Source organism: Carcharhinus amblyrhynchos, unplaced genomic scaffold (genome assembly GCF_965287045.1).
Source record: "Carcharhinus amblyrhynchos unplaced genomic scaffold, sCarAmb.v2.hapA scaffold_39, whole genome shotgun sequence".
Lineage (NCBI taxonomy): Eukaryota > Metazoa > Chordata > Chondrichthyes > Carcharhiniformes > Carcharhinidae > Carcharhinus > Carcharhinus amblyrhynchos.
This window is the reverse complement of record NW_027649780.1, coordinates 8717334-8741221: the sequence shown is the minus strand read 5'-3', so window position 1 is coordinate 8741221 and position 23888 is coordinate 8717334. Positions and strand designations below refer to the sequence as shown.

At 43.6% G+C, this 23888-nt stretch overlaps 1 non-coding gene across 1 annotated transcript; it reads right to left on the bottom strand.

The window, feature by feature from the left end:
• Positions 1 to 9993: 9993 nt before the first annotated feature.
• Positions 9994 to 10066, bottom strand: trnak-cuu (transfer RNA lysine (anticodon CUU)). Its single transcript has one exon. It is a non-coding gene; the product is annotated as a tRNA-Lys (tRNA).
• Positions 10067 to 23888: the final 13822 nt, after the last annotated feature.

Genomic DNA, 23888 nt, shown 5'->3' with positions numbered 1-23888 from the left:
GTCCTTCCAGAGCCTTCACCGCCGATAGATTCTGGGAGACTCAGTGTGCGTCACTTCGCCCTGCAGCCAAAGGTAGAATGTATCATAGACTGGAATGGGATTTATCACAGGAAATAGACAAAAATCCTTCGAATATTGATTCGCCGAATAGCATGATGATTTCAATCTGGAAGCACCATGGAACACGTGCTCCCCAGATGACATTTCCACGGAAAACAGTCGAATTTAAATGTATTTTGTCCCTTCTCTTTTGATATGAAAGAGATATGATATGAATGATTTGATATGAAACTCCAAATCAGGCAGAGGTCTCATTGATCGGGTGATTATGGTGCGTATCCAAGGGAGAGAGTGATTAAAGTCCCAGCTCCCGACACAGGCTATACACTTTGCGGGTGATCGCGACAGGTTTTTGTACGGCCCTGTACGGTCTTTGCTGTACTGTGCCTCATCGCACAGAAATAGGTGGCAGTGTCTGTCAGTCGAGTTTCACTAACATTCAGAACGCTGTGTTTCTCTGCGGAATTGTATTGAGCCGTGATCCTGCCCTGCTCGCTAGTACCACTCACCAGGTGCTGCAGGGTTCTGTCTGGATTTTGTCTGTACCATTGCAGGGTCAGTACAGCTACTGTGGTTGAACAGTTCAACGATGCAGTGGCTCCCTCGGTAACAACCACTGACTCCGGAGACTGTGATAGCTCTTCACTGCCAGCGGCATCTGCAATTGTACATTAGCAGTAATAACACAACGTACTATAATGCAGCACAATAAAGTACAATCGTATTCACAATTCGAGATAATACAATAAAGCTGAGTACAATTTAACAGAACCTAACATTGCTGAGATGTGAAACATTCCTGTCAGAAATAGTGACCACACTTACACTGAGGGAATAGTAAGAAATCCAGGAAAATGGTCATCAAAGTGAAGCTCAGAAGCATGTTGGATTCTATCGACTTGTGTGAAACAGCTGTCAGCAGATCCCAGGCTGAGAGAAGCTCCTGGGAAAGCAATGCTATTGGATATCAAACCGATCCCCAAAACAGTAATACTGTGGCGGCTAGAACCGGGTCGCTGGGACTTGTGATCACAAAGTGAAGAAGTGAGGGAGCTCAGCATTTATAGTGTGGGGGAGGAGAATGGGCATGCACAGAGCATCCGGTATTGTGACGTCACCGCATACGGCATTCTGACGTCAGAACATTATAACGTCACAGAATCCCTACAGTGGTCGCTGGGACCTGTGAGCGCAAAGTGAATCAGTGAAGGAGCTTCGGTAATGATAGTGTGGGGGAGGTGAGCGCGCATGCGACAGAACTTCCGGCATTCTGACGTCAGAGCATTATAACGTCATAGAATCCCTTCAGTGCAGAAGGAGATTCGGCCACTGAATCTGCAGCGACCACAGTCCCACCCAGGCCCTCTCCCCCTAACCTCATATATTTACCCCGCGAATCCCCCTGACACGAGGGAGCAATTCAGCAGAGAACACAGCAGCTAATTCAGACTCAGCGAGTCATTTCCATCAGTAATATTGTGGTGTTCGGTAATTGTGATTGGGGAACACACATCAAAGAGGACATTCCTCTTGCTCGTCTTGGAAACAGTGACCATGTGATGTGTCACCTCCAGCTGAGAAGGAACACGGTGTCCTCGATTGAACAGGTCACCGAGAGGCTGGCAGCTCTGACGGTGCAGCATTCACTGAGCACTGCGCTGTTTCCTCGGGAAGTTGCCGGATTCTTATTCCTGCCAGACTGCCCTGTGTCCTCTGGCGCGGAAAGAATCTCTGAACCGACTGGAGACAGAATCCGCGAAATCCTAGGTGACCACTCATTTACCCAATCCAGGAAAGAATCGGATTTAAATTTTAAAAATTGAAATTAATTTAACTTTACTGGGCCCGTGGAAACATGAGGACAATGAATTTAACCTTTAGAAAGATATTTCAGTCGAAACCGGAAAGAAAGAATTTATTGATGCCTTTTACAGACTTCAGATGTCCGAAAGTACTTTCTGACCCAAGGAAGCTCATTTCCAGTGTTGTCGCTGTGGTGATGTTAAAAACTTTATTAATACAGAAAACTGTGGGAATGTTTAATTCTCTGTCAGACAGGGTTTCTACACTGACCCTGGAGTAAAGAGATTGCGGACTCCAGGTATTTTCCAGTTACTTTGAACTCACTCTCTCACACACACACAAGTACACGCACACACTCCCCCCTCTGTCTCTCACTTTATGATTCATTGAGGAACCTCTTTGATTAGGAACATTCTGCTAAACGTCTTATTCAGATTACTCAATGACATTGAAACGTAATTATTTCTATAGTTCATTTGCTAAGTCTCCCTTCTCATCCTCCTGGTGAATTCACCGAGGTGGCACTGGTTGACCAGAGACTTATAATAGATTGGTGCTTGATTACGCCAGACAAATTCCTGCAGTGGTTTCCATTAACTCGAGCAAGATCGGTGACCTGTGAACTCACCGACTCTTACCACCTGTCATTGGGCGTATTGTAAAAAAATTCCAAGCTGATAATCCACTTGTGTGACCGGCCCGGAAACACTGCTTCTGTAGTCATAAAACACCGAAGTGCGATTGGATCCCAGACCTTGCGGTCCGGAAGACCTGTTTCTACGCCCGAGCGTCTGAAATTCACATGTAGACCCTTGCCCTAAACACACTATGGTTTCTGGTGTGAAGATATTTCCTGTAACTCCAGCTGTCACCTGTGACAAGGTGAACTCACGGTTGTGCAAAAGATGAGGCCTCGGGACGTCACCTGTGAAAAAAAACCACTCTCAGTGTTGTTAACATTGCTGCGTGATATTTCAGCGTTTTTGTGTAGCAGATTATTGTGGGTTTTATTACTTTAATGATACTGCGACTGCATCTGATGCCTTTCTCATTATTTTGAATTTGTTGCATTTGATGTTTAGTATTGATACCAGAGCATTTGTGTCGTTTCCTGTTCAGGCGAGTAGACGGATGAATCTTGCTTTAATATGCTCACAAATCCACGACTGATAAGTCTGGATTGTTCATTTCGAAAGACTTGAACGCTCGCTATTAATCAAACAAATATACCAACGGAACAATGGTTTCATAGTCATCAGTAAATTCTGAATTCTGGGCCTCTTGAACATTAACTGAGTTACTGGATTAATCGTCTCGCGATAATACCACAAGGCCATTCTCTCTTTATTTATGATATCACCTGATTTTTACTCTGTCTATTACGCTCGGTTCTTTTCAATATTGATCTCTGTTTCAACACTTTCCTCATTTTCTGTCCATTCCTTCTACGATGACTTAAATTTCCTCTGTCCTATTTTCCAATCACTCAGTCTAGTTTACATGCTCCCTCTTTCCTCTGACTGCTTGCGTGAACCCGGAGTGAAACCACTCTCGCATTGCGGATGTACCGATACCTCAAAGAGTGCAGAGGTTCAACAAAGACAGACCACTACCACACAACATAAATTTCAGTTATGAGAACTGACGTCTTCACATTGCTCCGTGAGTTTGTGTGTCCCGGATTGATAGTAACAGGCGTGTTGCTAGCTGAGTCTATTCTGCATCGCATTTGTTAAGCACGACAGCAGACTTCGATCCATTCTGCATTTCTTTACAGGAACGAGTGCCGAAGATTTGTGGTCCGTTGGCTCACCTGAGTTGGAAATTCTGGAAGAACGACCTTATTTTTCTGCTGTATTAACTCCAATTCTTTGAGCTTCCTTCTGCAGAAAGTTAGATTTTCTTGTTTTAAATACATTTTATAAATTGCGGCACGGAGATTAGCGTCAATATTTTCCAAAGTTCTACTCTGCCGAAAAGACAAAAGAAATGTTCTGGAATTAGATCTGACTACTTTCCTGAACCTGGGGTCAAACCACTCTCGCAGAGGGAGGGCTGTAAATTCTGGCTGAGGTTTTTGTGCGGCGTTTTACGTATGATCTATCGCTGTGCCTCACTGCACAGTAATAGACCGCCCCGTCCTCCACACTGAGGGCGTTTATATTCAAGTAACCGTTCAGCTTCGACTTGTTAGCATGCGCCAGATATCGTCCTGAAACTTCATCTGTCTCCCGTGCTAAGCTTTTGGTAATAATCCATGTCAGTAGCTGTGCCGGTTTCTGCTGATACCATTGCATGAAGTCCTTATCCTTGTTTGTATATGTGCAATCTAATTGCACCGAATCCCCTGCTGAAGCAGTTACTGCCACCGGTGTCTGATTTACTGGTTCTGCGCACAGTCCGCCTATGAAGATAGAATAAAATATCAAGAGCATTTGTTTGTATTTGCGATAACTTGCGGAGCCTCCCATCTGCACTTTAAGTGGATATTTCTGATCGTTAATTACACTGCGGCGTAAGTGGCTTGGTGAACGTTATCCAGTACTTACTGTGCAAGAGTCCCGCCAGGATGAGCAGAAACATGTCTGATTGAATCTCTCTCAGTGAATGCGAATGGAATGTGTCAGAGACTGAGAAAAGAGAGGGAACCTGAGCTCTGTGCAGCTGATTGCAGTGTGAGTGAATGTGAGTCTACGTGTGTCTGTGGAGGGGAGGGCTTTTATTGTGCCATCACCAGCCGACTAGCGACGCAGATTTTATTGATAATGTCCGTGAGATTGAGAGGCCCAGCTTGAATGTGGCGCCCTCTGCTGGCAAATGTTGCTTAATGCACGCTGGAATTGGACTGCTGAGTGGAATCAGGGTTTACTGCAACACATATCATGTCACAAATGCATCCCAGAAATCTAAATTATAGCTTGTTAGACAAATGACGTATTTATTGTTAATGATTATTGTGGAAATGATGCAAAATCTGCGGTAACCATTCCTGGAGTTCTTTTTTTCAAATCCTGGGTACGACGAAATCGAGAGAACGCAAGACTTTGGAGAAAGTGCAGAGGTGAGAAATCAAGAGAGTGCTTGGGGTTAACAGTTAAATTTGATTTTTATTGTTTACAACCAAGAAGGTTCAGAAGTGAATCAATTGATATGTTCATTATTTTTTCCTTTTCGGAGAGAAAAATGTCTTGTTGTAGATGCATTTTAAAGCCACGTTTCTACTTCTGTCGTAACTGTTGAGGACAGTGGCTGGTGACAGAATCTCCGTGGCCCATAGAATGTAAAAGGGTTGTTTTTGATGGGCGAAGGGCCTCTTTCTGCACTGTAGGGTTCTATGATTCTACATATGTTGTAGCACACGCGCTTTGTTCTCAATTTGGAAATCAATTGTTATTCTCTCTTCTGTAAATTTTAAAATAAACATTTCTGTAAAATGTCAAAATAAATCTTGAAAACATAATGAACTAATCATCGCTTTTCCAAACTAATTTCCCCATCAGGCAAAATGCATATCCATCCTTGGGTCCAATCTGCGCAAAAAACAAATCCCTCGGAGGAAAATATCTTTCTATTCCCCACCGCACGAGCCACCCTGCCCAAGTATAAGGATCTCCCACACCACAGCACAGTCCTGTGCAATCTCTCAGGGAGAAGTGGAACATTGAGGCACACAATTAGAAAAAATACGGCCAGGGGGCGTTACAGCTTTACTGCAGCTTCAGCATTGGGATATTGACTCGCTCTCAGTGAATATATGCCAGATAATTACCTACGTACCGAACAAAAATAGACATTAATGATTGCCACCCAGTTCAATGCAACCAAATATAGCTACTTGAATCGACATCTATGGCCCAAAGTTCCTCAGCAACAGCACTGGTCGGCAGCTCAGTCTCGATGTTGACATTCTCAATAAAACATTCCCCTTTAAAACATTTTCAACATTGAGTGCAGAACGGTAACATGCACTGGGGTGTTTTACCTATAGTGAGGTGTGATGCGACAATGACTATGCTCCAATGTCAACTGCAGGTTCCTTTTACATGTTTTGAAAACATTTTTTTGCCTGAATATCATAAGACCATTAAATCCTGAACCTGCACCGACTGGCCGACAACAATCCCACACAGGCCATATCCCCGGAGCCCACATATTCAACCCGCTAACCCTCCTAACCTATACACATACCTAAGGGGCAAGTTAGCGTGGCCAATCCGCCTAACCTGCACATCTTTGGAGTTTGGGATGAAACCTCAGCACCTGGAGGAACTTTGCACTAGTGGAAAAGCTAGATATGTTACACATCCTCTTTCTCCATATTAATAGTTCCGAGAGACCACAGCAGTTTAAGAAAGCTGCACACGCTTTCTCCTTCTCAAGGGGAGAATTGAATACAAAACTAGACTTTACAGCAACTCTGACATTACTCCATGTATTAATAATAATAATTAAAGCCCTTGAAAGGAATTTCACTGGAGTTATGGTTATCATTACACTGATAGTGGAGCAAAATCCGTGAAAACAAAGTGACAAACTCATTCAAAAATTATTTACTTTCTTTGGTACAATTCTGGTGGAGGTGTTCCTTCCCCGACTCTGGTGTATAATCCGGGAAGCATTTTCTCTGTAAGAATAGTGACTGGAATGCACCCCGGGGTGATTCCCTTTGCTATCTGCCGGCCTCACAGCACCAATGGAAAAGCAAGGAAGTGAGGTGAGAACAGCCTGAGACACAGCAACAGATTATTAAGGGCGGGGTTTAGAAAGGGAGGCTAAATATCCAACCCTCTCCCCTTTCACAGAGAGGACAGAGACAATGCGGCTTCTCAGCATCTGGGTTGTGTGGGGAACATTGCTGACAGGTAAATGTAGATGCGCGCTTTCATTCCCCAAGCTTGATTGGAGTCAAATTTCAATCATCCACGGGCCTAAACTTTTTCTTATTAATATACTATTTTCCAGATTTAAGTCATGGAGATTCTGTCACCCAGCCGCTGCCCTCAGATGTTAAGGCAGAAGGAGCAGCGCTCGTATTAACCTGTAACTATAAAACTACACAGAACAGATATACATTACTCTGGTACCGACAACTCCCAGGAAACCAGCCCGAGTTTATAGTGCGGAGAGATACATATAATAATGAATATAAAGCAGATTTTGCCAAAAGCCGTTTCTCTATAAATCTTCAGACCTCGACTAAATTCACCAGTTTAACCGTTTCGGATCTGCAGCTGACTGATGCCGCCGTGTATTACTGCGCTTTCCAGCCATCACAGTGATGGAACGCAGTCTCACCCCTGTACAAAAACTGCCTCTGGGTTGTTGGTTCTGTTCTGTTGAGCTTTAAGTAGGACTGCGGTTGCTGCAAAGCAGCGGCGCTCGCAGGCGCTCAGATACACACCGAGAGGAAACCAAATTAACCTCGGATCAAACTGTCACCCAACAGTTAGTAGGAGAGACTGAGAGAATGAGCTGCACAACTGCAGTGGAACAGAGAAACATCACATAATCATAACTGAAGCCAGCCATTAAAATCCCCGCCCTAAGTGATCGGCGGTTCAGACTATTTTGACCAACGGGGAAGTTATTACATTTCCAGCGTTGTGAACACCGCGGTATCAGACATTGGAGTTTTTAATGAGCAGGGACACACGGTGTGACTGAGACACACTGGGTCAATGCGATACCAGCTACAGCTTCATTCAAATCAATCAATACACATATACTCGTTTTTCTGAATATGTTGACATTTTTAGAGTTCACTTTCCCACAGTTTTCTTCCATCTTATTAGAAAAAGGCAATTAGATTTTCCCCGATGTGCTGACTATTTTGTGAAGCGTATATTCACAGTCATACCTTATTAAGTTTAACAATTATTTATTAGTGTCACATGTAGGCTTACATTAACATCTGCAAATGCGTAAATCCCCTAGTCGCCAGACTCCGGAGCCTGCTCGGATGCACTGAGGGAGAAATTGCCGTGGCCAAAGTACTTAACCAGCTTGTCTTTCCGACTAGTGGAGGAAACCAGAGCAGCCAGTGGAAACCCACGGAGACACAGGGGGAACGTGCAGTCTCTGAACAGGCAGTGACCCAAGCCGGGAATCGAACTCTGGTCTGTGGCACTGTGAGGCAGCAGTTTTACTGGGAAATAGCGATATGAATTTTCCGTATTTTGTTTTTCATTAACTACAGTTCCTCAGGATCCATTCACTCTGTAAAGCGATTGACAGAGTTCGACGACTGGCTATTTCTCTCAGTGAAGATGACAAAGGGATGTGGTTCCTGTCACTTTCCCTCACGGGGAAGGGAAGACGTGACTACTCTTTAGACAATTCATATGTTCAAATATGAACCACCGGTAAAATGAGCAGCTATGGATAAAGGCTGTACTTACAGTAGATCAGTGACATCCATTTCCGGGAAATGCAAGGGCGGCAAATCTACATGAGCTAGATTTGTGTGGGCGTCACTGACATAAATCAGCCGACATTTCAATGTTCCCTCCCCATTCACTTCCTTCTGCTGTGAACTGTGTGCGGGTTTCTTACTGAGATTTCAGATACAATGATGTACTGCATTGTGCAATTATATCTATTGCCTCTCATTCTGCTGATGATAACATGTACGGACAGGAGTTGGACCCAATAACAAAAATTGATCGTTAATTTTATTTTCATGTTATTTCAATGATTCATCATGTGAATTTTATTCCAGGTCCTTGTCTCTCGGACCGTGTGCTTCAATCCCCCGCTTGGAAAAGTGTCCACAGAGGGTATCCCGTGCAGTTAGATTGTAGTTACGAGGTATCCGACTTTTATGCGATGCATTGGTATAAAGAGAAACCCGGTGAGGGACTGGAGTGGATTATAATGGAGACGTCTGGCAGAGGCCGAAGCGGTCGTTTTAAACTGAATCTTGATACCACTGCGAAACGCGGCCAGTTGCTCATTAAAAACACGGAGAACGCGGATGCTGCAGTTTATTACTGTGCGACTCAGCCTCACACTGAGGCAAAACATGACAGTCGCTGTACAAAAACCTCGCTCCAAGTTGCAGTTCCGGAACAGCTGCAGCAACCACTCCAATAACACAAGACAGGCCAGGAGGCACAAACGGAACCTGAAGTGTCTGCATCCATAATTCGCATTAGATAGGCCCTTTGACCAGAGACACTGGCGGGCACAGCATTCACTATGCTCACTTTTCAAGGGGTCTGCCCTAAAGGGTTTCCAAATTCAAGCAAATGCTGTTCCTCTTCACTCGCCCTGAAATGGCCGAACACTTCACTCATTGATATCAATCCCTGCAGAAAAATAGCCTTCGTCTGTACACACTGCGGAGGGTGTCAGGAGGGTTGACCCTAACAACACAAAACAGTGAGAACAGTTTGATCTGAGTTTGAGGTTATATTGTTTTTCTCTTCGTCAGTTGAGGACTCACCTGACGAAGGGGCAGCGCTCTGAAAGCTAGTGGCTTTTGCTACCAAATAAACCTCTTGGACTTTAACCCGGTGTTGTGAAACAGAATCCTGTTTCGGGTGTAAAACAATGTCTGAAATGAAAACTAAAAGGCAAAGGTTTTATACATCAATTAGATTTTTGAAAGTAGCTACAGTAACTTCCCTAGCGGCCTAATGGTTTGAGTTCAGTGTTTTTATCTCTGCAGCCTGGGATCGATTCCCGGTCAGGGAATTAAAAACTTATTGTTATGCAAAAACTATTATTTAACCAGTTGCCTGCACCAGTAAGGCAGATATACCATTTTGCGTTGAGATAAAAATGTCATGTTCAGATAATGAAGAACAGTAAAAGGACAGTGATAGTTTGCAAAACTCTGACAATAGAGCTGATGATGCAAGGTAAAATCTGGCCAATAGTGGAGTAGATTTTACTTTTCCCACTTACACACATAATTTCCAGATTTGGGTTCAAATCTGGTGCTAAATGATTAAAAAAAAATTCTCACTGAATTAAGCACAAAACTGTCCGACTTCCAAAGGAGTGGAGGCGCCTTTCATTCAGAAAATAGTGATTAAGGTATTAACAAAGCAACATTGAGAACGATTCATTTTAAGCGGTGATATTCTGGGTAAACAGAGTCACCCAGTAAAGTTTTAAGAAGAACGGCGCCCAGCGTGGGGCTCGAACCCACGACCCTGAGATTAAGAGTCTCATGCTCTACCGACTGAGCTAGCCGGGCACATTGCGCCAGTGCTCCTCCGAGTCCTAAAATGGGCGGACAACAAATGTGCATTTCCAAATGGCATCTCGTTATTCTCATTTCAAAGTGTAAAATGTACTCGATCAACAAAATCGCCAAGGTTACAATGCATTCCTTTCAACCATCACTAACGTCATTCACATCTTCTGCTTCTTTGTCGCAGCTCCTTCTAAGCATAACAAACTCCTCTTACATCTTTCATCTTAATTATTTTTATAGGAAACATTTTGATATCACCTTCTGAATTAATGTGAATCAGGTTTGTGTTGGAAAAACGAGCTTATTCACATCGGTGAGCTGAGTCACTTTGGCAAACACAGAGAGTGGGAGAGGCCTCAGGAGAAACAAGCATGCCTCAAACAACAAACCAGTTGGAAATTTGGCAGAGGCCGAATCACCACAGATACTAGAACCTGAAATTATAAGATCGTCCAGCCACACTGACTCATTCACATCACCATAACCATTGCCTTGACCTCACTGATTAGAATATGGGAAATAAGGTCATAAGGGGGCTATTTGGTCCCTCGAGCATTCTCAGCTGCTCAATAAGAATGTCCTCAACTTTTAAACTGTTTTGTTTACTTTTCTGTAGCATCTTAATCTGAAGCTACACAAATAAGGTGAATATCCCTGGAGGATGATGGTTTAAATCTGAAATGTTAACTCTGTTTTTCTCCAGACTTGTTGAGTTGATCCAGCATTTCCTGTTTTTATTTCAGATTTCCAATATCACACTGTTATTCTTTTATTATCTGAAGAATAAATAACAACATTTGTTCATCTGGGACTATGGTGACTTTATTTGCCTTGATCTTATTAAATGGTGGAGCAGGATGAATGGGATTTATGACTTTGTCTTACTCTATTTATTCTGTTTCCTGGCAACACCAGATATGACGCCAATTGCTTCCTCTGGCAGCGCTGATGACAAGTTTATGTCACTAAATTCAGCATGGCAAATAACTGTGGGAGAGTGTGTTCGAATCACACCACTGCCAGATGTTAATTCGTTTTAAAGGTCATGGAATACATTTCGTTGTTCAAATAAACAAAAGAAAAATGCAATTGAATGTATCATTGCTCATTTTAACAGGAAGAAGCAGCAGAGGCAATGTGGATACAGATTGATGTGGGCAAGAGACAGGTTTCTGGAACTAGTTTAATTTCTCCTCCAGGAGGCCGAATTTGTTTCGAGTCGTGCTATCGCCGTGTATCCTTAATGTACTGATTATCATGTCCATCTCCAAATGCTTTGAGTTTCGAAGCCATTCGGATTTCAGGATTTGCCACCAACATTAACTGACCTTTGGAGAATTTTCTGCATCATCTGATTCTAAACTTAGGAATCACTCGGCAAAAAGTCTCCAGAAGGAAGAGCGATATCTAGTTTCTTCTTGAAAATGCACAACGTTTTGGCCTCAACTACTTTCCTGTGGTAGTGAATTCCATGACTTCGCTACTCTCTGCTCAGCTCAGTCCCAAAAGGTTTAAACCTAACCTTCAAACTGCCACTCTTAGTTCTGGACTCCCCCACTATCGGGAAAATTCTTTCTGGATCTATTCTCTCTAATCCTCGAGAGGGAGCACAGCGAAGATTTAACAGACTGATTTCTGGGATGGTAGATTTGTCATATGAAGAGTGACTAAATCGGTTAGGATTGGATTCACTGGAGTTTCGAAGGCTGAGAGGGGATATCATAACGTCTTTTAAAATCCTAACAGAGTTAAGCAGTGAAGATTCAGAAAGAAAGTTCCGAGTGATGGAGGAGTCCAGAACTTGGCATGGTAGCAAAGTAGTTAGCACTGTCTGTGTAGAGTTAGCACATTCTCCTCGTGTCTGCGTGGGTTTCCTCCGGGTGCTCCGGTTTTCTCCCACAGTCCAAAGATGTGTGGGTTAGGTCGATTGGCCATGCTAAAAAATTGCCCTTAGCGTCCTGAGATGCGTAGTTAGAGGGATTAATGGGTAAATATTAGGGATATGGGGGTAGGGCCTGGGTGGGATTGTAGTCGGTGCAGACTCGATGGGCCGAATGGCCTTTTTCTGAACTGTAGGGTTCTTATGATTCTAACTAGGGGTCATAGTTTGAAGAAAGAGGGGTTAGCCTATTAGAACTGAAATGGGAATAAATTTCTTCAGCCGAAGGGTGGTGAAGGTATAGAATTCACTACCACTATTTGAGACTAAAACGTTTTCCGATTTCAAGAAGAAAATAGATATAGCTCTTGGGACTGAAGGGATCAAAGCATATGAGAGAAAAGAGGAATCAGGATATTAAATTTGATGATCAACCATGTTCAAAATGAATGGCGGAGCAGGCTCGATGGGCTGAATGGCGTATTCCTGCTTCTATGTGTCTATGTAATCCTCCTGGAATTTTATTAGTTTCTGTGAGATCTCCTCTCACTCTTTTGAACTCTAATAAATAGAATTCTAACTGATTCATTCTCTACTGAAATGGCAAAACTAACATCCCAAGAAACAGCCTGGTAAACCTTCTCTGCAATCCCTCTGTAGCGAGGACGTCCTTTCTCGGATGAGGACGTCAAAACTACACACAATACTCCAGGTGTGGCCCCAACAATGCCCGATAGAATTGCAGCAAAACATCCCTATTTCTACACTCAAATCCTCTTGCTATGAAGATTAACAAAGCATTTTTCTTCTTTACTGCCTGCTGTAACTGCACATTTACTTTCAGCGACTCACACGCGAGGTCATCAGGCTCTCTCTGAGTATCCATCTCTCACATGCTTTATCACTTCGGGGGGATAACAAACTTCAAGCCCAAATTTTGAGATCAAAGTTTAGTAAAACTACCAAGAACACTGAAGTAATGATTAACAAAGTCCTGCTCTCCGACTCCGCTGTGTACTTCAATGCCATGAATCCCCACACTGCTGCAGAGATGTCGCGGGTCCCAGTCAAAATTCCATAGCGACAACTCCAGAGACTAAGCAGCAGAGGGCGCTCTCACACCGGTGAAGAGCAGCAATAATTCATTCAGCGGTGTGAGAGCCAGAGGGATCTTTCTCAACCTGCAAATAATACAAAACACAACAATAGATTGTGAGGTCCACTCTTAGAACTGTATTACTTTATGATTTCAATTCGCAACATATTAACAATAGACTCCACAAGTACATCTGTGGAACCTTAATGTTTACATGTTAATTGTCCTTGTTCCTTTCAATTTATTTTCCCACTCTTTCCCTTCCTGCCTCTAGTTTCCACTTTTCACCTCCAGTTGTTTTACTTTTTTCCCAATATTTAGTTCAACGATTCAGAACCTAATTTTCTGCTCGGCATCTTAAATCAGTCCGGCAAAATTCCACTGATCCACAAAAGGAAACTCTCAGGCGAGGCCAATGAATAACAAAGATTCTCTTCCCTTCTGTCCATCGCCATTGGAACATTTCTCCGAATAGGCAGCAATGGCGGCACCTGGTGCTGCTGCCTCACAGCGCCAGAGCCTCTGATTCTCGTCTGGGTTCTCCGGTTTCCTCCCACAGTCCAAAGTTAGGTTGATTGGCCATTCTAAATTGCCCCTTGTGTTAGGGAAACTAATAGGGACTGTGGGGACTGGGCCTCGGTGTGATTGCGAGGGATGCGGTCTTGATGGGCCAAATATCCTCCTTCTGCACTGTTTGCAATGATAATTTAAATGCTTGAACCCAATTTGCTTCAATGTTTTGAAGAAGATAAAGAGGTCAATAATCATTACAAAAACACCCGCATTGTAGTAGGATTGGAGCCTGATGTTGATCAGAGGCCAGAGCGATTGACAGAACGAGTGTCTGATGTGGGAAAGGATATGAAAATGTGAATGAAAACCCATTTTGAGAGCTGATTTCTGAATTATTACACTGTAATCATTTCAGCACTATATTCATTTCTTTTATGAATGGAAGTGACACTGAAAAGATTTTCCTAGTCGGCTGGTATTGAATTATAGGTAATGAGGACAAGCTTTACATATCCTCAGGGGACTTTATATCTGCTGTCTGAACTTTGCTCTCGGGTCTTGAACACACGATTATGGAGTTACTGGAAGTGCTGACATTACTATCTCTTCAACAAATTCCAAACTCCGAGGGTCGTGGCTCATTGAATACACGATAACTAACCCGATTGAAGTTGATAATTTTAAACAGAGGTGCCACTGAGTGACGTTACATTAGTGGAAATGTTTATTCTTCAAGACTGTTCCACAGAATGTATAGTGACAGCCAGTACCTTTGTCCAAAGCGGCAGGTATACTTTTTAAGCATATCGTCACAAACACATGTCCCTTCCTTTGAACTATGTTGGGAAGGATTCCATAACTGATTATCAGACCCGCTGAACGGCGGTAGAACCGCCCCTTCCTTCACCAACAAATGCTCGCTTTACCCTTAAATTGGGAGTTTCTCTTCGAACGGCAGGGACGCTGGCAATGTGGTGAGTCAATCAACAACTCCGACAGAAAATGCAATAAGTGTTCAATAATTGTCTCAGTGTTGCATGAGGGGAATCTCGCAGTCATGACTGAGCCACTCCCCCGATGGTAAGGCTTAAACGGACTGATCCTGAATGAACCAAATCCTGGAGCAAGCCTGAGTTTGACGGTCACAATAATCAGAATCGGGTTTAACTGTCACCATCTGCTGTGTAAAACGGAAATATTCCTTCCATAAAGCACTGACTGTTCCCCGGCTCTGAGTGTTTCCAATCATTGGCAGCCAGCCACTGGCAGCCAGCTCACCAGCCTGCCTATTCTCAATGTCACTGGGAACATCAGGAAGTGAAGTGAAAACATCCTGAGACTCACAGCAGATTACTGAGGGCGGGGTTTAGAACATGTCTTCAAAATCCCCAACTCCTCTTCTACAGAGCAGACAGAGACAATGCGGCTGCTCAGCATCTGGGTTGTGTGGGCAATATTTCTGACAGGTAAATGTGGACCACACACATTTCAACTTTGTTTTTTACATTTTTGAAACATGGTGTAAAACAAAATTTTCAACAGTCGCCGGTCAGATTTTTTTATATTTATTTTTCAGATCTGATTTATGGAGATTCTGTCACTCAGTCGCCTTCCTCAGATGTTGGGACAGAAGGAGAAGCGGTGACTTTAAATTGTAAATATGATACTAAAAGGAGCTCCTACTCTCTATACTGGTACCGGCAGCACCCAGACTCACAGCCTGAGTTTATATTGTGGAAACACTCGGGAGGCGGTGAAGATAAAGCCGATTTTGCCAAAAGCCGTTTCTCTGTTGAGCTCCAGACTGAGAAGAAATTCACTAGTTTAACTGTCCGGGGTCTGAAGCTGGCTGACGCCGCCGTGTATTACTGCGCTATCAGACTCACAGTGACAGAAAACAAGCTCAGCCCTGTACAAAAACTGTCCTTTTTACTGCAGAATGCAGCTGCTATCTGTTGTCGCTTGTGTAAAATCGCGGTCGATGTAGCCACAATGCACAGAGAAAGAAAACCAAAGCAACTTCGAATGAAACTGTTCCCAGGAGCAGCTACACAAACAAACTGTCGATTTCAATCCGACAAACAAATCAGCTCAGAGTCATATTTGAAGGTACCCGTTCTAATCCCTGCCATTAGTAATCTGTTCTCTGCCCTCAGGATGTTTTCGCCCCACTTCCGTATGTGTCTCTGGTTCTTTGTGACCAGTAGGGGGTAATCTCGGGCTGACTTGGAAGAAAAGGGTCTGAGCCCCGCTACAGTCAGTGCCTTCACAGGGGTATGGCGACACTTTTAGAGGCTGGGGGAGGAGGAAGAGGTGGTTGGGGAATATAATCCTGGTCTGCAGATTAAATGAGAAAAATTTGGATTATTAGTTCTGACAGGAACCGCGTCAACCTTTTGGAAACATTCTGAAGCTCAGTGGGCACAAAGTCTACTTGGGTTGGTTTAAAGATCACAGTCACCACTTTGCGAAATCTATACAATGTGTATACATTTTCTCTGATTCGGCAACACATTTTGTTTAATTAAACCGTGTGAGCAGGCCGCGGTCAAAGGATCCAGAAAACTGGGAGGGGATATGGAGAGAGGGTTGTTTTATGTTAGAGTCACGGAAAACACATTGAAAGGAAAAAAGTACAATGAAGTAATGAAATAGATTTATGAAAGTTGCTCTTATATAACTGTACTCTGGAGTTAACTAGTACCATTCCGCAAATGTTCTTGACGTTGTTTTAGTTTTGAGGCTGCTGGTGACTCAGACTTTCGAGGCGGAACTTTTGATTTTGTTTAGCAATGCGAGTGCTGTTTGGAACACCCAGTGTGGGATTTTTGTCCTGAATCTGTTACTTCTTTGCTGGCTGTGTAGCTCAGAAATACAGTATCAGAGAAAACATCTCCGTGATATTTCAAGGGACCGTTTTGTTTCTTTTATGAAAATCAGCAGAGAACTTGTCTTGTACGTTTGGAGACATTTTTCAGCCCTCAGAAAAGGAGAGAGTCTGGAGAATGTATCCACAAGATAGATCCCATCTGCTCCGAACAGAGGAGTTAGATGTGAGGCTCACTTCAACTGAACAATTGGATGCAACCCTTTAACGTGTATTTAATAAACCAACTTTTTTAACATACACTAAATTTGGAAGTTTCACCTATTCACTTTCGTGGTATTTCCCCGCTCTGTTTGATCTGGCACTATCGCAGGAAAAATCTTAGATCATCTTCCCAATTGACACCCGTCTCAAACTCAGTCTGATTAATGACAGTGACTCAAATACTCGGAACATCTTCATCCACATTCAACACTTGCATTTCCTTCTTCAAAGCGATTTCTTCCAGGTCAGTTGAAGGTAAAAATGTCCCTTAGCTCAATTAGGATCAACCTAGCTGTGTTTACTCGTCTCGCTCCGAACAGCAGAGTGTCTGGTCAATGTCTCAGTTCTCTCTAATCAACAATTGCGTTGAAGTCAATGACGTCAGACCAATCAGAGTTCAGCTCTTCCTGCTATACGTCCTGTAGGAAGTGACATCAGACCAGCCTCAGCCAATGGTCTCAGCCTTATCTTGTTTGATATTCTGAGCTTTCGGAGACACAAGAGTCCCTGGAATCCAGGAACAGCAGCAATGCGGCGCTCGGTCCTCACTGTGATCTGGGTGACATTCATTGTCGGTAAGTTTAACTCTTTAAAAAGGAGTGTAACTTCTAGAGGAATAAATTTGAAAAGCAGGGCGCTCCAGTTAATCAGACATCGGGCCTGCCTTAGAGCACTTGAGTCTTTGCCCTTGGCTTTTCCTTGCAGGAATATCGGCTGGCAAAACTCACAGCAAACCTGATACCAGAATTGGGAGATGACATCAACAGAATGCAATCTAAACATTATGGTTAATTTATCTTCTGGCAGAAGATTAAAGAGTAACCTGATTGATGTATTTATAATGATGAAGAGGTTCAGTACGGTGGACGGGGAAAGGATGATTCCATTCGGGGAGAATTCCAAATCGATATCCCATAAATTTGAGTGAAACGAAAAGATCAACTGGAAATTACAATGAATCTCCTTTCGAGGGAGTTCTGTAGAAAGTGACTCACATTAACAGAATGAACACTTGAAGAGAGGAGTAAGGACACAGTTGGGATGGGGAAAGATTAGCCGCTGAGGGGGAAAGGGACAGGGGCATTGAAATGGCGGATTCTTCCGGGGATTCTGAACGGAACGTCGATCAGTTGGGGCGAATTTGATGTTATTTAATGTCTATTTTTGTATTACATCGTCTGCGAATTTTCATCCTCAATTCAGCTGAATGATTTTTATTTCTTTTACCGTGTTTTCCAGACCTGAGCAATGGAGATTCTGTTCCACAGCAGGAATCCTCACTCACACGGACAGAGGGAGAAAGTGTCACTTTAAGCTGCACCTATACCGACGATGCATATTATTTATTCTGGTACCGTCAATATCCAGGCAGACAGCCCGAGTTTGCAGTCCGGAGGCATACGAGCGGCGGTGATGAATGGAAGGCGGATTTCGCTCAGAGCCGGTTTTCTGATACAATCGAGAAATCAGAAAAGTTGTACCGATTGACCATCTCGGAGCTGCTGCTGTCTGACACCGCGGCGTATTACTGTGCACAGAATCTCACAGTGATGAAAATGAATGAAATCCTCGTACAAAAACTGCCGCAGGTTTCTGGGTCACAGCTGCTGTCTGCTGGGTGTCGTTTATAACAGCGGTTCTGACATTGACACGTGAATGTATTCCCGTGAACACAAACCCCGAGAACAATCCACATAAACACCTTTCAAAACCGTTCACATCGAAGGCAGATTCCTGCTGATTTTTAGATTCGCTGTACGAGGGAAGAATTGGCTGCTCTTTATTTGGGAGTCACTCGGCGCTAACGTTGAAAATACAAGCGAAGTATCATTCAATAGTGTAAACTGAAACCTGCCAGCTGAGGCAAATCCCAATAACTAACCGTAACTAAACGCCTCTTATTTAAATTCACTTACAGACTGAGAATTATTAACATAAGGAATACAAAAGGATTGTTCCAGTCATGATTAGAAGCTGATAAACGATTAATAGAATTAATGATTTCAAGCGGAAGAATTGGTATGGCCTCAGCAGTGGAACAGATGATATGAAAACAGGCTAAATACAGCCACCAGTTTCTGAGTGAAAAACTGCTTCCACTTCACTGGAGGTCGGAGAGTTTACTGTTTAATTCAGTTAAAGTATTTCTTGTCATTGAGCCCGAGATTTGGACCCAGATCTGCGAAATATTTATGTCAGTAGAAACAATAAAATTTACCCCATTAAAAAACAATATCCTAACCCGCATCACCATTTCTATCATCAGCGCTTTGGAGCCTATCGCTCTCTTCTGTTCTTTACAGGTGATAGTTCCAATTCAGACGCAAAAGAGGAAATCTTTCTGACACTGATTCGGCAAGACGTGTGGTGACCAGGAAGTAATGCAGTGTCGTTACACAGCAGTAAGTCGACATTCCCTACCCAGGAATCGAACCGGGGCCACGGAAATGAAAGTGCTATATCCTAACCACTAGCCCATCAGGGAAGTTGATGCAAGCGCTTTAAACAAAAACTAATTTGTCCATGAACCACCTGCCTTCCATTTTTTTTACTTCAGACTTTTGATTCACCAAAAACAAGCTTCTCCTTTCAACTGTCATGTTTAGATGGAACACAAGGGACAGTATCAGCCAATATAAACAGCGTTTCCTGTTCGCTAGAACATGAAATCGACAGTGAGGTGAAATAGTCCCGCAAGCTGCTCGTGTGACACCTTCAATTCCCAAATCCCACCAACCTCATCACTGTGGCTTCTGTGAAACTTACAAGGTAACACACGGCAGGCATTCAAGACGAAGAGCAACTGGCACAATCATTTACCAAATGCTATCATATCGCTTCTCTTCCTGTTTCTGTCGCTGCCTCTCATTCTGCTCCCTCTGGCTGTCCAGCTCCCAGAGCCAATTAGCTACTTGACAGAAGCACAGACAGTTGGTGAACCCCGGCTTTGCCTGGAAAGCAAGGAAAGCGAATATATGATACACGGCATTGAGAGGAGATGAAGTTTAGAGATGATAGTACAAAGAGACAGAGATATCTCATCTTCCTGACCCAGTTACTGATTACAGGAATGTACACAGTGTGAATTATCCATTGTCAAACTCTCCTTCCAGCCTTGAGCGCGGAGTTAAGTTTTGAAGTGTTTGAAGTCTTTCTACAGTTATTCAGGGTTTTGTTGAGACCACATTTGGAATAGTGTGTGCAGTTTGGATCCCCGTATTTTAAACAGAATAAAAACAAAATCTGAGGATGCTGGAATCTGAATCAAAAACAGAAAATTCTGGAAATTCTCAACAGCTTTAATGAGAAGGAATAGTTAGCATTGAAAATCTGTAGGGATTCTATGATTCTATGAGTTTGATAGGGTGGAAGCTGAGGCATTATTTTCCCTGATCCGGGAAGATAAAACACGGGGCACAATCTCAGGATAAGGCGCTGATAATTCAGGACAGCGATGAGGAGAAATTGCTTCACTTAAAGGATAGTGAATTTTTGAAATCCTCTTCGCCAGAGGGTTGTAGATGCTCGATCATTGTACACATTTCAGTTTGGGTTAGACAGATTTATGATCTACCGAATAATGAATGGAAACAGGGATGTGGAATTGGAACAAATGCTCGGTCACAAATTCATGTCTGGACTCTAATTGTTAAGTTTAATGGTATAATGGAAGCATGTATATCGGGTTCTTTGGTAACAGTGAGCAGCTCTCAGTTTGTGTGTGTGTATCCTTGAGTTTCATTAAGTTTTAGTCTCCCATCCTGTGTATCCGTGTGAATTTCTGGCATTCAGGCTTTGTTTTTAAGGCTGGATTATTTCATGAGGAAAGAACATAAGAACATAAGAACATAAGAAATAGGAGCAGGAGTAGGCCATCTAGCCCTTCGAGCCTGCCCCGCCATTCAATAAGATCATGGCTGATCTGTTGTGGCTCAGTTCCACTTTCCCGCCCTCTCCCCATAACCCTTAATCCCCTCTCTTATCAAGAACCCATCAACCCGCTTCTTAAAAATATTTAGCGAGGCAGCCTCCACCACTTCAACGGGCAGAGAATTCCAGAGATTCACCACCCTTTGAGTGAAGAAGTTCCTCCTCAACTCCGTTCTAAACCGCCTCCCCTTTATCTTGAGGCTGTGCCCCCTAGTCCTACTGTCTTTTTTGAGCAGGAAGAGTCTCTCCACCTCTATCCTATCCATCCCATTCATCATCTTATACGTCTCAATGAGATCTCCCCTCATTCTTCTAAACTCTAACGAGTACAAGCCTAGTTTATTCAGCCTCTCCTCATAGCTCAATCCCCTCAACTCCGGTATCAGCCTAGTAAACCTCCTCTGCACTCCCTCCAGGGCCAAAATATCCTTGCGCAGGTGCGGCGCCCAAAACTGCACACAGTACTCCAGCTGGAGAGACAAGACTGGAGAGACAAGATTTATATCCACTGGATTCAGAATAAGAGTAGGCTATTTGATTGATATGTATAAAATACAAAAGGGTCTTGACAAGGAGGATGTGAAGAGGATAGTTCCTCTTCTGGGTGAATCTATAACTAGGTATCACTGTTTCAAAGCAGGGATTCGCCCATTTAAAACAACACTGCACCACAGCCTCCTCTGATGTGTGTCTGTATTTATAAATACTCATCTGTAGCAATGTCCTTCCTTGGTGTGTCTCTGCATCATTCACTGCTCTCAGGCTGTATTCATCTTTGTCCCTCAGTTGGATTGTCTCAGTATCATTCCGCTCAATCTCACCCTTGCCTATGTCAATGATTTTTATAGCTCTCTCAAAGTGTATAGGTGCATTGGGTGATATAGGAAGTGTACAGATTAGAGAGTAAGGGCATACTTGCCTGCATAGCGCTGTTGATGAAACATTTAAACATGGAGAGTTAGCGAGCACTGAGCCGATGCTCTGCTGAGGTCTCATTCAGCCACCTAGTCTTTGAAATTTCGTAGATACTAAGCAGAGGGACCAGACAGTGACAGGGCTTATCCACTGAAGAATCCCTAAAACAGCTCCATGGCTAAACGTCTCAGATATTGCAGCATTGAATATAGGGAGCCATTGAGCTGATGCACAGACTGGGCCACGCTCACCTGCATAGGCACGTTGCTCAGGGTTTCAACAGGAAGTATGCACAGGGATAGGAAAACATACCTTTCAAGTTATCACCAGTTTACACTTGTATATTGCTCAGACCTGCCTTACAGTCACATTTTTTGACCTGCTGCATTATTTTGATCACTGCTTATTTCTCGGTTCTCAGATTGAACTGTTTTTTAGACATACATTTCTCCCCACCTGTCCTATCTTGTGTTCGCTCCCTCAACCTCATCTTCATCACTCCCTGTGTCAGCCGGAGATATCCCCTACCGCCCCGCCCCCTTTTCTATCGTCCCATTCCCGGGATAAATCTCACAGCTCTGGAATCCGTGAGCTGCTGTCAGGCAGCTTTGAAACATTTTTAAGTCTGAGGAACCTTTATTTGGTGAAACTGATCTTCCCAGACAAGCCTGAATTGAAGCAAATAACAATTGGAATCGAAACATAAACTCTTTAACTGGTAGCTGCTCTCTCTCTCGCTCTTTCGCTGATTAACCTTTCAGTCTGATGGGATTCTGCTGTGTGTTGTCTCAGCCGATCCTGGATTGAATTGGGTGACAGTTTGATCCGAGGTTAATGTGGTTTCCTCGGGGTGTGTGTCTGAGCGGCTGACAGCGCCGCTGCTCAATCTGGCTGTTACTTTCTGCGATTCTCCACAGAAACCTCAACAGCCTGGAGCACCCAATGATAGCTGCAAAGCAGTTTTTGTACGGGGCTGAGACTGATTTCTATCACTGTGAGTCTGAAAGCGCAGTAATAGCGGCCAGCGTCAGTCAGCTGTAGCCTCCAGATGGTTAAAGTAGTTAATTTAGCCGAGGTCTGGAGACCAGCAGAGAAACGGGATCCAAAACCTTCCCCTCTGTCTTCTTGTTCTGCATTCCAGGATTTTTTCAATATAATGAACTGCAAATCTTTCTGTGGCTGCTTTCTGTACCAATATAAGACATATTGACTTGCTGTAGTGTTGTAGGTACATCGGATAGTCAAGCTTTCACCTTCTCTCCCCTCTGAAGACTGCGGCTGAGAAACAGAATCTCCATCACTCGGATCTGTAACGTGTTCAAGAAGAGAAAAAGAATGATGTGTTGGATGTGCTGTTGAAATGATATTAACACTTTACAGTCCAAGCGACATAACTGGAGTTATGAAATAAAAATAAATAAAGGCGGAATTACTCAGCAGCGACAGGAAACATCACTGCAGAGAAGCAGAGTTAATGTTTTAGATCCAGATAACATTTAACCAGATTGGAATCATGCTTACAGACAAGAAACAGCCCGAACACAATGCAGACAGTGAGGAACTCCATGGCGGCTGCAGAGCCCGGGGCTGTGACTACCTTTAAAACTCCAAGCACTGCCGGAACAGAATCTGTTTTTACAGTCACTTTCTGATCTCAAACTTCCCGTCCAATCAAACAATCTGAAATCTACCCGTCATAGATTGAGATAAGATTTCAATGAGTTTCAGTGATGGGCTGAGGCTCTTTAACCAACTGTGTTAAATGTCTGAAAGTGGAGATAGTCACTGAGTGAGTACAGTGTGTGGTGTGAGGGAAGAATCAGCTTTGCTGATAAGATATAGGAGCAGAGTTAGGCCATTCGGCCCATCCTGTCCATTGCACCATTCAATCATGGCCGAAATGTTTAGAATCCCGGCAGAATCATCGCATCTCTACAGTTCACAAGGAGGCCATTCGGCCCATCGAGTCTGAACCTTCCTCAATCCTGAACCGAGCACGACAAAGATGTTCGGGTTAGGTTGATTGGCCACGCTAAATTACCCCTTAATGTCAGAAGGATTAGGAGCTAAATATGTGAGGTTATGGGGCTAGCACAGTACCTGGGTGGGATTGTTGCCGGTGTAGGCTTGATAGGCCAAATGTCCTCCTTCTGCACTGTAGGGATTCTATCCAATGATTCAGCCCCACCCAGGCTCCATCCCAGTAGCGCCACATATTTACCCTGCTAACTCCCTGTCGCTAGGGTCAACTTGTCATTGCCAACCAACCTAACCCGCATATCTTCGGATTGTGAGAGGAAACAGGAGCACCTGGAGAAAACCCACGCAGACAAGGGCAGTCTCCTCACAGACAGTCACTCGAGACTGAAATCGGACCCGGGTCCCTGGCGCTGTGAGG